Consider the following 16,405-nt stretch of genomic DNA (forward strand, 5'->3'; position numbering starts at 1 on the left):
GGGGGCATGGAATGCGCTGCCTGTGGGAGTGGCAGAGTCAGAATCATTGGTGACCTTTAAGCGGCAATTGGATAGGTACATGGATGGGTGCTTAAGCTAGGACACAACATGTTCGGCACAACATCGTGGGCCGAATGGCCTGTTCTGTGCTGTATTGTTCTATGTTCTATCTATGTCCTATCTGCCTTTTAAAAAGTACTAACAACCAAAGCATGGTTAAATCAAATAATATAAGAAATACATTACCAGAACGCATAGGCGAGTTGGCACAGCTGAAATAAGAGTTTGATGCACAAATGTATAAAGCATACTGAGTTAGAAACACAAAATTAGCTTATGAGTTTAATGTGGCACAGAAACATTAGCTACAATTTGGGTGTGACTGGGATGTAAATATTCCAGTTGTAAGATCTTTAGAAAGGACAAGGAAATTGCGCAAGTTAGCACCATTGATTTTAAAATGACACTGTAAAAGAAAGGATTCCAGTAAGTTGGTCAAACAGGAAGTACAGGATGGATAGAAAAAAGGAACAATGAAAAGATGCAGGTCTCTGGTGCGTATTATTCAAAAATTGTACTAATGAATAAATACAGAGACTGAGGAAATGCACCAAAGTAATGTAGTTGTAAAGGGAGATTTTTGCTTTCAAATTCACAGAGAAATAAACACCTAACCAAAACAGATTGTGAAAGTCATGATTTGGAGATGTCGGTGTTGGACTGGGGTGTACAAAGTTAAAAATCACATGGTGTTATGTGATTTTTAAGATTGTAAAAAGAATGTCGTCAACAACAAAAACAGAGATTTCTGAAAAAGCTCAGCAAGTCAGACAGCGTCTGTGGAGAGAAATCAAAATTAGCGTTTCATGTTGAGTGAACCTTCCTCAGAATATTTTCTAGAATAATTTTTAGAATCCATAAGGTAAAAGGCAAAATTAGAGTTAGTGATGAGTAATGAACCAGTCCAATCACACAATCAGAGAACACTTTGTGAATGGCAACCATATTACGATGGAATTTGATGTTAAATTTGAGAGATGGGGAAAACATAACTAATGAAAATTTTAAATCAAATAATGCAGCTTTGAAGGGAAGACAGATTTCCCAATCTAACTCAGATTGGACTGTAGGTCAACAGACAAAGAAAGGGAAGTGTTCAAAGACATTTTATGGTACAATACAAAACCAATCCACACATCCAAAAGACAAAAGCTCCACTGTGCAATTAAACAACCATGATCAATGTTAATGCAAGAAACAGCACTGAGCTAAAAGCTTATGGTAAATGTAATAAAAAGTGGAAATCTAGCAGACTGGGAGAGCTATAAAAAAAACAACAAAGGGTTACAGGGCGATAGGAAGTACAAACAGGCAATGTGAAAATTTGCAAGACATATCAAAGCTAACAGTAAAAGTTTTATAAAGATATTAAGAATTGTGGTAAGGAGAAATGTCAATCCATTAAACACAGATGCAGGTGAAACTAAAATGGATAATAAAGCAGTGACTGATATTTTCAATGAATACTCTTTCCCAAAAGAGGAAAAGGTCAGTATTAGACCAATAAGGGAACTTAACAATAAGTGATGGAAAAAAAAATTGATGAAGAAAAATGAATTGAGATTTACTATCGACAAATGTCCAGTTCCCAATGATTTCAAATCCAGAATATTAAAAGGATTGGATAAAGATAACAGATACATTAGTCATAACTTCCAAAGCCAGACAATTGTAAATGTCACTATCGTGTGATAAGGGGAGCGGAGATAAACTAATGGCAGAGTTTAATGTTGGTGATGTGGGTCTGTCCCATCCACTGGAAAGCAGGTGAGAGTCCAAAACTGGACTCTCACGTTCTTCCTTTTGGGAAGAATCTGTCACTTTCTGTACCAATGAAGCCTTAATTGAAAAGTTGTGGTCTCACCCAGGATTAGGGGATGGAATTCCCATCATTGAGAATTATTGGTCAATCTGAGGCCATGAGTAATGCATCAAGAACCCCCAAGAAACTAATACCACAGGTGAGTAATGGTGGGAGCTGAGAGGGCCACAGAAGAGTGAGGAGTGAGTTAGCAACAATGTTGGAGGGTGGTGGTGATGGTGCAGTGGGGGGGGGGAGGAGTGTCAGCTGCTCCACCTTTCCTCATGTTGGGTTCCTCTGGAAGCCAGGGAAAGTCGGTTCTTCTCGGAAGCCTGCAAGGAATCCCAACAGTGTGCGCTTTCTTGCTTTGTTTATTGTTGAGCCCCTCCCCCACAGGCAAGGTGGTACTGGGATCCCAACCCACCACATTCCTGCCTAATTAAATGCCCTGCCACTAAAAGCACTGTTAGTATGCCTGCGCCTATTGACTGCAGCGATTCAAGGAACAATGTTAAAGATAAGCCACAAATGCATGCATCTGAGTAGGATATGAAATTCCACCTTAAGTAACTAGGCTTTCTTTTATATTTTCATGGGATTTTAGATGAGGGATGCTTGCAGCAACAATGTTACACCAAACTGGAAGCAGTACTGAATGGTAATAGTGAAATGATAATATCCCAATAGGCACATACCATTAAATGGAAGTTAGACTGTGTTCTTCCTTTACATAAAGCAGGCGACTTAGTCACAGCTTCAAAAATGAGTTCTGACACCAGACCAGCCTGCAGGTCAGTCCAAAGAGGCAACCTGGAACTGCTGGGGGCAATTAGGAGCCCAGACAGGAACATGCCCAACACCACACCAAAGACAATTCCTGTCCCTCATATTACCAATTTGCTACATTACTTGGTTGCTTCATTCAAACTATTGATTAAGTCAATAACTATGTGTGAAACAAAGGAACATAGAAATTAGGTGCAGGGATAGCCTTTCAAGCCTGCTCTGCCATTCAGTATAATTGTGACTGATCATCCAACTTTGTACCTTGTTCCCACTTTCTCCCTATCCACTTTGATTCCTAGGAAACAATATCAATTGACGTGGAGCAGATTATACCAGAAAGAAAACCACAGTTAAAAAATACCAAGTGTTCAGAATAATTCAAAAAACTAATTGTGGGCAAAAACATTCGAGTTATTCATAAAGTAACTCCAAATCACAATCCAAGAGTTAATGTACAAGACATGTAGACTCTGATGGATTGGATATGTTCCTTCTTCACCAGATTGTATTTAGCATGCTCAGTGAATATAGTTATTGAAATTTTACACTACTTTCACACAGAAGTAGATACTCCACATTACTTTTTTTTGCTGGGGAAGAAAGTTTTACAAAGTCTCCAAAAGCTGTGAAGTATTTTGGTGTTGCTGAAGTTGTGGTTACGACTCCAGAAGAAGTGACTATTTACATAGCTCACTGAGGGCCTCTAGTGGTACAAACTACCATTAAATAAATATTGCCAAGGTAAGGGGGGCCCCTGTAATACGCTTGGGGGCTAACATTTCCCCACTGTCTGATTCCTTCCAAATAAAAACACAACTTTTTTCCCACCCTGTTAAATAGTTTTGGTTGCATCTGAAAGGAGAATCACAATTCAATCAATTTGTTCCAAGTATTTCCCTATTGATTAACATTAAACTGAATCAGTCACGTCTAAACAATTAAAAATATGGTTCGGTTTGAAAACAAATGGTAAAAGTAAATTCCAGATTAAACGGCTGGGAAATTCTGTGAACTAACAGCTTTGATTAAAACTTGGCATCCAAGACAATCAAGTCCTGAACAAGTATCTTTTGCGGACATGGTGACTCAGTGATTAGCACTGCTGCCTCACAGCGCCAGGGACCCAGGTTCGATTTCCACCTCAGGCTGTGTGGAGTTTACACAATTCTCCTCATGGCTGCATGGGTTTCCTCCGGCTGTTCTGGTTTCCTCACACAAACCAAAGATGTGCAGGTTAGGTGAATTGGCCATGCTAAATTGTCCACAGTGTTCAGGGATGTGTAGGTTGGGTGCATTAGTCAGGGGTTAACTGTAGTAAATGGGCATGGATGGGTTACTCTTCAAAGGGTCGGTGTGGACTTGTTGGGCTGAAGGGCGTGTATCCACACTCTCTTTTCATGTTAGCTGCTCAACTCTGGGAAAGAATAATTTCTGCGCTGTTAGACTTGAGCGTGGTCTGCACTGGACTGCTGGCCCATTCTTGACTATGAAGATATGGATGCATATTTATAAGTTTCTGAATATCCTTCAAGTGTCAGAAAATATTTACAAAAGCTATTTCTGTGTGTTAAAGTTGTTGATTAGTTGAATTTTTCTTCACTCATGGGCTGTGGGCTTCACTGGCCGGGCCAGCACTTATCGCCCAGTCCTAATTGCCCTTAAGGAAGTGGACATGAACTATTGCAATGCAACTGGTGTAGGCACAGCCACAGTACTGTTAGGAAAAAGTATTTGAAAACTTTGACCCAGTGGCAGTGACACAATGGTGAGATATGGTGTGTGACTTGGAAGGGAATATGCAGATGGTGTTCCTTCCATGCCTTGCTGTTTCTCTCCTTCTAGGTCAAAGGTCTGGTGAAATGCTGCTGTGCGTTTTCTGTAGGGCACTCACTCTTCTGGTGTGGCCATGGGTATGTTCCTGTTCTGGGCTCCTAACTCCTAATGTTGAAAGTGCTTGTTAGAGTGTAATCAGTGCGCTGCCTTTTCCTGAATGGTTTTGAATTGTCGAGTGCTGTTGGAGCTACACTCATCCACACCAATGGACAATATTCTATCTATTTCTCTCCTTGTAGAAGATGGACAGGCCCTGGGTAATCAGTAGGCAGGTTTTCACCACAGAACACCCCGCCTCTGGCCTGCTTTTGTAGCCTCAGTAGTCATAGTTCAGTTTTAGTCAATGGCAACTCCAAGAATGTTGATGAAAGATGATTTAGCAATGACAACATCTCAAATGTCAAAGGAAGATGGTTAGATTCCCTCTTCTTGGAGATATTCATTGCCTGACACTTCTGTTTCATGGATGTTACTTGTCAGAGACTGAATATTATCCAAGTTCTGCTGCATGTAAGAAAGGACTGCTTCAGTCGCTGGGGGCTCACAAGTAGTGCTGAACATTGGTGCAATCATCAGTGACCATCCCCACTGCTGGTTTTATAAAGGAGGGAAGGTCATTGATGAGATAGCTGAAGGTGGTTGGGCTTTTAATACTACCATGAGGAACTCCAACAACAATATCCTAGTGCTGAGAATGACTGACCTCCAACATCCCCAACCAGCTTCTTTTAATGATTAAGAATAGATTGACAGGTTGGTTTATGGACAGAGCAGACCTGATCACTTTTCACATTGTCAGATAGATGCCAGCATTATAGCAGTATTAAAACTGCTGAGTTATGAGTGTGCTAGTTTAGGAATACAAGTTTTCAGTCCTGCTACTGGAATGTTGTCAGGGCCCATAGCCTTTACAGTATGCAGTACCTTCACATGGAGTGAATCAAATTGGTAAAAGACTGGTTTTTGAGATGCTGGGGACCTCAGGTGGAGTCAAATATGGATTATTTGTGGCTGAAGAGGGTCACAAATACTTCAGTCTTGTTATTTTACACTGATGTACTGGGTTCCCTTATTTTTGAGATATCTGTCGAGCTATCTCCTCCTAGTTGTTTAATTGTCCTGTATGTAACTTGCTCACGAGCTGGAAGGTTTGTTTTCAGATGTTTCATCACCATACTAGGTGATATCATCAGTGAGCCTCCGGTGAAGCGATGGTATTATGTCCCACTTTCTATTTGTGTTTAGGTTTCCTTGGATTAGTGATGTAATTTCCTGTGTTGGTGATGTCATTTCCTGTTCACTTTCACAGAGTGTTCTTTAGTTGTCCACCATCATTCTATGATTGGCTTTGAAAGGATTAATTTGATCTGATCCATTGTTTGGGGGATTGTTTAGCTCTTTTTATTGTAAATAGTTCTGCTGTTTGCGAGGTAGTCCTTGTTTTCATATGTGCCTGATTGCTGCTCCTGGCATATCTTTCTGACACTTCATTGAAGCACATTTTCCCATTGCTTGATGTTAATGATAGAGTGAGGAATATACCTGGTCAGAGCATACAGTTGTGATAGCTTACACAATACTATTGCTGCTGACGGCCCACACTGCCTCTTTGGTCACCAGTGTTGAGCTCCCAGATCTTTTCTGAAACCAGGCCATTAAGCAAAGTCATAGTGGCACCCAATACAATGGAGAGTATTCTCAACATGAAAGTGGAACCTTTCCCTACAAAAGGAAGCTGCAAGTACTAATTCCTACCAATACTGTCATGGACGGATGATTCTCCAACAGGTAAATAGCTGAGGCAAGGTCCTTGTGATGGTCCTTTTACCACTTCCTTAGGCCCTTTGTGTTCGAGGAGTCCTTTAGAACCCAGCCATCTCAGTCAATGGTGGTACTGCTGAGCTACTCCTGGAGATTCACACTGACGGCCTGCTCCCTCCAAACAGTTAGTCCCCATCCCTACAAAAGCATGTTATATGCTGCTTGGGAGTTTATGCCTTTACAGTAGGAATGATGTTATAGATTCAACACATATTCAAACAGCATGGATGACAACATTTTATTCATTATGTCATCAGTGGATAATTCTACTGAGACTAAGGGAAAGTAGTTCAATAATGATCAGCAAATGAGAATAAAAATATAAAGGACAAAACTTTTTTCGGTATCTGAAACACATCTTTTTCATTTGATAACCCGTTCCCTTTAATACTACCAGCTTTAAAACACTCAACATCAGAAATGATATATTTATACATAGATATAGATATTGTGCCATTAACAACTTGTTATGGAAATTTACTTGAAGGACATGCTAAATAGGGTGGAAAGTAATTTTCACTCCTGTGAGAAACATGAAGGACGTTTGCAGTTTAAACTACAATGACAGGATACTCAATTATACAATGCTGATTGTTTCTTTCCAACAAAACCTAACGTATATTATTCCTTTAGTCTTGACAATCTTTGTCAATTATTAATTCAACAGTAATGACTGCTAACTTTGCGTTTCAGTGAACCAGTCTTGTCACATTCTGCCACACATCATGCCATGTAATAATAGGCATTACAAGATACATTGTGAAAATGCATAAATTATAGAAGCTTGGAAGCACAAGAGAACTTCCCAAATACAGAGATTACAGCAATAGAATATTTTGCAAACTTCTTGAACTGAACATCATACTTCAAATAAGGGAAGTCTGTTCTGCCTCAAGCTCACGTGCAACACAACTCTAATCAAGATCCATTTCTCAACTTATACTCAGTATCTCACATTGGAATAAATAATGGCCAGATTCATGCTTGCCTGTGAATTCCTTTCAGTTGTTGAACCTTTTTAACATTGTTCAGCCATCATTATTAACTCGTTAAGCAATAGCATCACTGAAAGTCATGACGTTTTTTTGTAATTCAAAACCACAGAGTTTCGATATATCACAAGATTATTAAGTAAGTATGGATAAGGAAGTCTATTCAGACCATCTTAGCTTATTGGCAGTCTAACCCATCTGCAGTCCCATCACAGCAGTCAACCTCTTCTGTAAACTGCTGCAAACATTTCATGACATTAGTCTTAGGCTTGTCTTTCAGTAGTTTGAACTTATCTTCACTCATCCTACTGTGTTATGACTTAATTTAAATTTGGGATCTGACTTGGTCATTGGGGAATGTGGGTTCAAAGTTTGGAAAGTGTGAGTTGTCAGTTATGACTGGAAGTGCAGGTGTTAGCACATGATCTCCATCCATCATGTTCTTTCAAGCAGCATTTTGTTTCAGGCCCTAAAATAAGACAAAAGAACTACGGATGTTGTAAATCAAACAAAAACCAAAACTGCTGAAAAAACACAGCAGGTTCGGCAGCATCAATGGAGAGAAAGCAGAGTTAATGTTACGAGTCCAGTGACCCTTCTTTATGGCTCAGAACTTTTGTTGTAAACACCTTTCTGCAACACTTGTATGATTAATAATGTCTCCAAAGAAAACATATTTATTTTAAAAATATGTCCTTAAGAACTATTGATGGCAATGTTCAGGAGATGCATCTACAGACTTCCAAACAATCCCAAGGGTTAGCCATACGAACAGTGTTTGGCACTGCCACTCACACACTGCACACCCATCATGTCCTCAGAACGCTATCCCTTAAATTCCAGTCTAGAAAGTGTTATGAAGTTGAAGGCATGCACTGTCCTTTTAAAAGAGAGTGAAAGCTGAAAAGCTGGCAAGCACCTTTCACGTGACTGACTGCAGACACAAAGTGTATTGGACAATTTGAAGATGTAACATGTGAGCTGTAACTCAGATACGGAGTTGCTTTCACAACAATTTGAATTCAGCCAATCAGTTTAAATTATGCCCCAAGATCCTAAACCCAATCAAATTGGAATTTTACTGTTTTGAAAACATCAAATTAATGAGATAATTCAATGTTTTGGGATATAAAAAGCAGGCATTTTGGACAGTTAGCCAGAAAGAAAGTGCACCTTCTGCCATCGAACAACTGCTATTCAAAACACACTGTCGAAAAGGTACTTTTTATCATTTGAAACTTCTGTGCAGCAGAAGACCGAAGACGGCCCAGGGAGATCTATTGAGGATGATTGACACAGCTAGCTGGTTTTGAAAACTGATTTAATGTAAATTTAATACAGGCTTCATTGGATCAGAATGTTGTCATAGAGTGGGAGGTAGATAACAAATTTTTAAGGGAAAGGAGGATTAGGGTTGTGAATAGTTGTTGCTTAATATTCACTTTTTGAGTTAAAGAATAAAATTGTCATTTTTTTCTTTAAATATTGAAATTTGGGGCAGTTGTCTGTTACTCATACTTTAACAGATTACAAGGCAAGGCGAGCTTTTCTGTGTGTTTGGTTTAATTAGCAGAAGGGTTTGCCCAGTATTGTAACAAAATATATAGAGCAATTCAATTCATTTTTCATTCATATATCCACCTGGAGCATCAATCAACTTTTTCTTATTGATTTCACGCATTTTAGCATTTTCTGTTTTCTGTTTCTATTTGTTAGATGCAGTATTCAACGTTGAAATTCATTCTCAAATGGCTTCCACTGAAATCTGCATTCTATTCTGAAAGAAACTACAAAAGTACTTGATGTGCATTTACTTGTGGAGGTAAGAATGAATTAAAATCTATTGTTTGCTACAACTAAGGGCAAATACATCAATAATCCTAAGTCAATTATCATTAATCAATTAAGCGCGCATTTCAAACAACGTTAAAAGGACGGATGAAAGGACAGAGTTCCTTTGTTCACTATTTATAATGAAATCGTAAACACATCATATGTACGTTTATGATTTCACTACAGTCTGTGAACAGAGGAAGTCTCATCTCATGATTACCATTAAATTGACTTGAATTTGGTCAGGATACAAAGGTAATTTCTTTCTGAATACAAGTATGGTTTATGTGGCCAACTGTTGTCCCTTAAAGGCATTCAGAATCTTTGGATCTTAAGATTTAAAAAAAAAGCCTAACTTGGCATGTGCAATATTGATTTATTTTTTACAAATATACCTATGTTCCCTTTAAAGTGGCATAATTAAAAATGAGGAAGGGTGAAAGACAAACAATCACTGGTTGCTGTCAAGAAAGCATGTTACATGTGAGCCAACAATTGTAGAGTTAAAGGATGGACACAAATAAGCTGAAAGAAGCACGGAAAATGCAAAGACGTTTCAGTCAGAGATATTTCAAGACTTGAACTGACCTAATACTTTCATATTTTCTATATTTATAATATCAGGGACTTAACTTTCCCTCTTTTGTTTGAGGTTCAATTTAGGTTCAGATTCATGAGCAAACTCTCATTCCAACAAGTGCTGGAGGCCAAAATGTTTTGCACTTCGACATAAATTAGATGTGCAAAAAGATATTCAAATTACAGTTCAGATGACGGCAATATGAATGTTGAATAGCACGGAATTTGAAAACCTTATTAAACTTATATCAGCACTAAAAGAGTTAAAATGGAAACTCCTTCATGGGGTCAAACATTTATTCTTTTGATCAAGCAGATGTCAGGAAACCATTATCTGTGTGATAAGTGGGCTTGTTACAGGCTTCAGAGACAGGCAGATGTACAGAAGATTAAGATTTTAAAATAATGTTCGAATTATAAAGAGTAATGACTAAAAAGACCACGAGTAAGGTCAAATGCCTCTATTGCCCCATAACTTCAGGTATCACATGCTTTATTAGCAGACCAAGCATGATTGTTGTATGTCTTACAGAGAGTGAAAGGTGAAAGAGTTATTCTTTCTAATATATTTTAAACGGATGTCTTGGACTCTGAAGAGAAGAGTTATTAATTATTCATTTCCAGATGGCCTGCTATCTGATTACAAGTTGCAGCTTTGGGTAATTAAATGAAAGCAACAGAGCACCTCTTGATCAACTCAGCCTATCTTCTCTAATCCATCATGGGTGCTTTTTCATTTCTACAACACGTTCAACAATATGTTCAAACACAGAAGTACTGTTCATTATAGTCAGGGATGAAAGGATGATTTCTCAAATAAGAATAGAAAGACATCAGCTCACATTGCTTATCGATCACAAAATTGGTCGGCAACACATTTGACTGAGAAAAGGTTTCTTACAGTAAGTAGCATTTTAAAAATTTCAACACAACTGTACCCAAATGATATCCACACATCATTTACCTGTTTGAAACTTGAATAGCTCATTTGTCATTCTGCTGCATTAATTATCAAACTGAGATTCCATAATGGATAGATAAAGTTAATATATCTGTGCAAAACCGCTGTATTAGGAAATCCTATACGTCAAACAAATTAGCTTTGTTACAACAATGGGCCAACACATAAAATGCATAGTGTAGTGCATCAAGTCACCCCTTGACATGTATAGACCACACTTACAGTATGAAACAATAGTGGGATTATCTTACAAATCAGTCATTAGATGCTACTATACATGCACAACTTGTTAAAAATCTTAAATTCAAAATGCTTTTGTTAATGTTAGGGGGAATGGGGAAGGGAAGTAGTTTACTTGCTAAACTCTCCCTTCCCCTTTCTGGACTTCTCATATGATAAAAGTACTATCGCAACAAATAGCCAGTTTGTTTGTCCATGCATACAAAACTGGTGTCACATTAAAAGTGTACTTTTCACCATTAACTTTCATTAAGCCTGGTCGTGACTACAGGTCTACCTTCCACACAGGCTGCTGCTGAGCTTGTGCTGATGGCAGGGTTGCCTTATAGAGATTCTAGTAATACCGAGGCTACAAACCAAGATCAGCAAGAGGAGTTTAGAGCTTTTAATCTTCACCTGTGAAATGTAATGAGCGAATCCAAAATGCATCTTTCAACCTGTTCCATTCATAATATTTCCTGGCCTGCTTTTAATAGTAAATTCTCTGGATTTCTGTCGATGTGTAGTAGCTTCAAGCTGTTGGGTTGCCATGTTAGGAAAAACCTTAACGTTCTTCTAAATTTCTGAGTGGATTCCACCAGGCCATTGACAATGTTCATTGTCATTTACCCAGATAAAACTTAGTAGATCAAATCTGCTTATACTTTAGTACAACTTAGTGACAAAATACCCATTTTAAACCTTGCCCATTGGCAAGAAGAGAATGGGCAGGAAGTTAAAACAGTAGCCAGGTGCTACACCACTTCAGCTGTGGTGGGCATCATCATTTTTTGACACCTGGGATTTTGACATTGATAAGACTCTCAACTGCTCTCAGGCAGAGCTGTCATTAACATTTCAATGTAATTGTTGGACCGTATCATTCAGAGCCCAACTTGGTGTTAATAGCTTTTCATGGCAGCATCGCTTGTGACTGAGCCATAAGTAAAACATGGTCTGTGCCTACAGCCATACTAATTTAGCTGCCGGTGCCCACGGCAATACTCCTGAATTCAGAAACTAAGCAGACCCAGGCATGGTTAGTAGTTGGATAGGAGACTGCCTGGGAATACCAGGTGCAGCAAGCACTACGGCTTCTTGAGACATAGTGGTAGTATTCCTATCCCAAGCCTGGGTTCAAGTCCCAATTGCTCCAGAGATGTGTAATAACATCTCTGAATAGTCAATCAGAAATATAGGTTAAAAGGAAAACAGTGGTGAGGAGTAGAGCTTGAAAATGTTCGTAGGAGTCTGCTTCAAATATTCTTTTCAAATTAGGTTTCCTTGGGTGAGAAGGTGTAAGAATGCTCTTCAGGACTCAGAACGTTTGGGTTGACCTGTAATCAAACTTCCATTTCTCCACCCTCACCTGTAATCATCCCACTGCTTCTGTCTCCATGTCCCACCCTTTCTGGAATTTCCCTTGAGCCCTCTGCAGTGGCCTCTATCACCTGAAATTCCCCCCCCCCACCACCACCACCTCCCCCACCTCCCCCAAGCCAGTCCCTGAATACTGCTCCTTATCTGGACTTTAATCTAGGACTAAAGCTAGAAATTCATGAAAATGAATATAGATAGGTTCGAAGTAGGGTTCGGACTGAAAGGGTGCAACGAAGTCATCAGTTTGAGTTTGAAATATTTACTTGTATCTACTGTAATTAATAACAACCTTAGGAATAATAACATGTTCACCTTAAGCACCTAAAAAAAATTCCTGCGCTGTAATTCATTTTGCAAGGCAGTGGTGGCTCAGTGCAAAGTGAATGAGTGAGTACACTGCTTCTCATCTTTGTTCTGGGTGTACAGTGAAAGTTATGATCCCAGTACAAGTTCTTAAGATTTGATTATATGAGGTTTGATTCAGATTTCCCATTAAGCGCAGAATTTTACAACAATATTAATAAAATCATAGATAGAGTCATAGAGATATACAGCACAGAAACAGATCCATCTGTCTAACTCATTCATGACGACCAGATATCCTAAATAAATCTCGTCGCATTTGTCAGCATTTGGCCCATATCCCTCTAAGCCCTTCCTGTTCATATGTCCATCCAGATGCCTTTTAAATGTTGTAATTGTACCAGCCTCCACCGCTTCCTCTGGCAGCTCATTCCATACATGTACCACCCTCTGCATGAAAATGTTGTCCCTTTTAAAGCTTTCCTCTCTCACCTTAAACCTATGCCCTCTAGTTTACAAAAAGCAAAATTGAAAATGAGAAAACAGAAGACACCAGGAATATTTCGTGAGGTCTCTCCTGGAATACTGTGTTCAGTTCTGGTTGCCCTATCATAGGAAGGATATTAGCAAGTTGGAGAGGGTTTAGAAGAGATTTACCAGGATGTTGCTGGGTATGGGTTATTGAGTTATAAAGAAAGGCTGGGTCGGCTGGGCTTTTTCTCACTGCAGCAGAGGAGGTTGAGAGGAGCCCTTATAGAAATTTGTAAAACAATGAGGGATATAGATAGAGTCAATGGTAGTTGTCCTTTCCCTAGAATGGGGGATTTCAATACTTCTTAAGGTGAGAGGAACGAGAGTTTAAAAAGATATGAGTTAAAAAAGGGTTAAAAAGAGTTTAAAAATAGTTTAAAAAGGGCAAATGTTTACACAGAGGGTGGTTCATGTGTGGAATAAACCTCTGAAGTGGTGGGCATGGGTACAATTACAATATTTTTAAAATATTTGGAAAAATACACAAATGGGAAAGGTTTGGAGGGTTATGGGCCAGCTGCAGGCAGGTGGAACAAGTCTATTTTGGGATTATGTGTGGCATGGACTGGTTGGACCAAAGGGTCTGTGTGACTCTATGTCTATGATTCTAATCTGGAAACATCAGGGTGAGAGGGACACCAGAGAGAGGGTGCCTCTGACAGCTGGAACACACCAGCACCTTCCCCACCCCCTCACCAATCATTCCATCCCTGTGGCCCAAAGGTTAGGAGTCACCCAGCCAAGCACTCTCTGTTCAGCCTTATTAAATGGTGCAGAGACAAAAAAAAATTACAGATTCTGGAATCCAATGTAGGCAAGCAGGAGGCTGGAAGAACACAGCAAGCCAAGCAGCATCAGGAGGGGGAGAAATTGACATTTTGGGTGTAACCCTTCTTCAGTCCTGTTAGTCAAAGTACAGCAGTCGCTATTCAAAATGGAGTTGATATCTCCAGCAAGACTATCACATGATATAACAAAATAGTAATTTTAACTTGTAGCTACCTTAAAAAGTACATCATCACCCAATTACAGATGCATGCAAAATCATAAGGTTCCCCACCACAGTACATGCCCTCCCACCCACTATTTTCTTTCAAAGACTAGAATGTTTCCCATGAAAAACGGCTACAAGGATACAAATTAGAACTAACAGTAATGCATTTACACACTGTACACAACAACAAAAAATTTCAGTAAATGTATAATACAACTGGATCAAGTTCGTGTCCAATTTTCAGTATGTTACTGCACAATTTGATGCTACTGTGTGATGTCTGTAGATTGATATGAACTGGGGATGTATTGTCTTCTGGGTTTAATACAATAACTTTAAGCATCTGAATTCCTGTCTTGGGTTACCTGTGGATGATCATAATCAATTTGAATCTGTCTTTAGTTCTGTCTTTGAACATGCACATTGCTCATGGCAATGTTGTACAATCTGGGTTGAGCACATTTTCTCAGAACTGAAAATGTGTTGCTGGAAAAGCGCAGCAGGTCAGGCAGCATCCAGGGAACAGGAGAATCAACGTTTCGGGCATAGGCCCTTCTTCAGGAAATCTCACTTTCTCCTCACATTTTCTCAGAATGCTTCCAAATGTTGGCATTCTGGTCTCACACTCTTGCATTTTGCCTTAATAAACTTGAGATAACTACATGGAGTTTGATTGTGTTCTTGTAATATTCTCTAATTTCTTTCCAACAAAGGATCATGTGTATCGGGTTGGTGAAGAATTGGAGGAGATTAGAAGCAGTTTGAACTTGTTTCTCTGAATACAAGGGTTGTTGATCAAGGTAGGTCTTTGCCTTGACGTGCAGCGCACACATTTAACAAGGTAACCCTGACGTCTTGATGAGTTTATTTACAATAACTGCCTTAATTGTACTTTGTCAGACTATTAGTTTGTGGATAGTGTGGAGAGGTGTCAATATGCTGACTTGCTACACCTGTTAATATATAGTGGCAGGGTTTTCCAATATGTGACGGTCACAATTTGCTGTAGGATGTCAAATGTACTGAAGATAGCAGTTAGTATCTTTATGACCATGTTACTGGTGATATACTGGTTTTGTCTGATGAAATGAAATTTGGGAATTGATCACAGCAGACATTTTTGCTAGCTCATGGGTCATTTGGATGTGAAGATCCATACACAAAGACAAACAACAAAAAAAAAGACTGACTGACTAGCTGGCTATCTTTTTTCAGTAATGTAGTTGTTTTGTGGTGTCCAGCCAGAAGAACCATACTGACATTTCAGACTAACAATGCCAACTCCCTGAGAGGCTCGTTGGGTGTGAGCTTCATTACACTGTGTCAATTACCACCATACATTGCGTCTAGAATGTGTAACAGAATGACATTAATGACTCGGTCAGTTTTGGCTCACAATTCATACTGACCACTTCTTCCTGGGATACATAATTTCATCAAAGTGAATTCCTCAGCTCCTTCAAATGTTATCAATGTGATGTGTCAGAGTGACAACGCTTACAGTATGGTTCGGATATGGAAGCTACTTTGTTGTACGTGTTTCCTGAACTTTGTCCACACGTTTGAACTGCAAAGGTGCAAAATTGAAAACAATCCTGTGAGTTGAACTTTGGCTGAAACTTTTTCATGTGCTGTTGTTGAGCTTTATGCTGCATCTTGGGCTGTTCTGACAATTAGATTTTTTTTTGCACATGTTTTCCCAGAGTCTTTTTTGTGGCAAATAGCTTGATTGGTATAGAATGCTGCACATTGTTTTGGTCAATGGGATAAACCGTATCTTATAGATGACCTGGTTGGCTTACTGACTTTGTTTGGCGTTGTTATTGTTTTCCTTGCAACCGCAAGAAATGCAAAACTTGCGCCCACACCTCCCCCCTCACTTCCCTCCAAGGCCCCAAGAGATCCTTCCATATCCGACACAGATTCACCTGCACCTCCACATACATCATTTACTGCATCCGCTGCACCCGATGTGGCCTGCTCTACATTGGGGAGACAGGCCGCCTACTTGCGGGACGTTTCAGAGAACACCTCTGGGACACCCGCACCAACCAACCCAACCACCCCGTGGCTGAACACTTTAACTCCTCCTCCCACTCCGCCAAGGACATGCAGGTCCTTGGCCTCCTCCATCGCCAGACCATGGCAACACAACGCCTGGAGGAAGAGCGCCTCATCTTCTGCCTAGGAACCCTCCAACCACAAGGGATGAATGCAGATTTCTCCAGTTTTCTCATTTCCCCTCCCCCCACCTTATCTCAGTCCCAACCCTCGGACTCAGCACCGCCTTCTTGACCTGCAATCTTCTTCCC

At 39.7% G+C, this 16,405-nt stretch overlaps 1 protein-coding gene across 9 annotated transcripts in view; it reads right to left on the reverse strand.

Annotated features, from left to right (window-relative positions):
* The window catches only part of trps1 (trichorhinophalangeal syndrome I), a 225,386-nt gene that overhangs the window by 80,694 nt on the left and 128,287 nt on the right, over positions 1-16,405 (reverse strand). The gene's annotated exons all lie outside the window — the stretch shown is intronic.

This window comes from Chiloscyllium plagiosum, unplaced genomic scaffold (assembly GCF_037043375.1).
Source record: "Chiloscyllium plagiosum isolate Xiang-an unplaced genomic scaffold, Cpla_swu_hap1 HiC_scaffold_4, whole genome shotgun sequence".
Lineage (NCBI taxonomy): Eukaryota > Metazoa > Chordata > Chondrichthyes > Orectolobiformes > Hemiscylliidae > Chiloscyllium > Chiloscyllium plagiosum.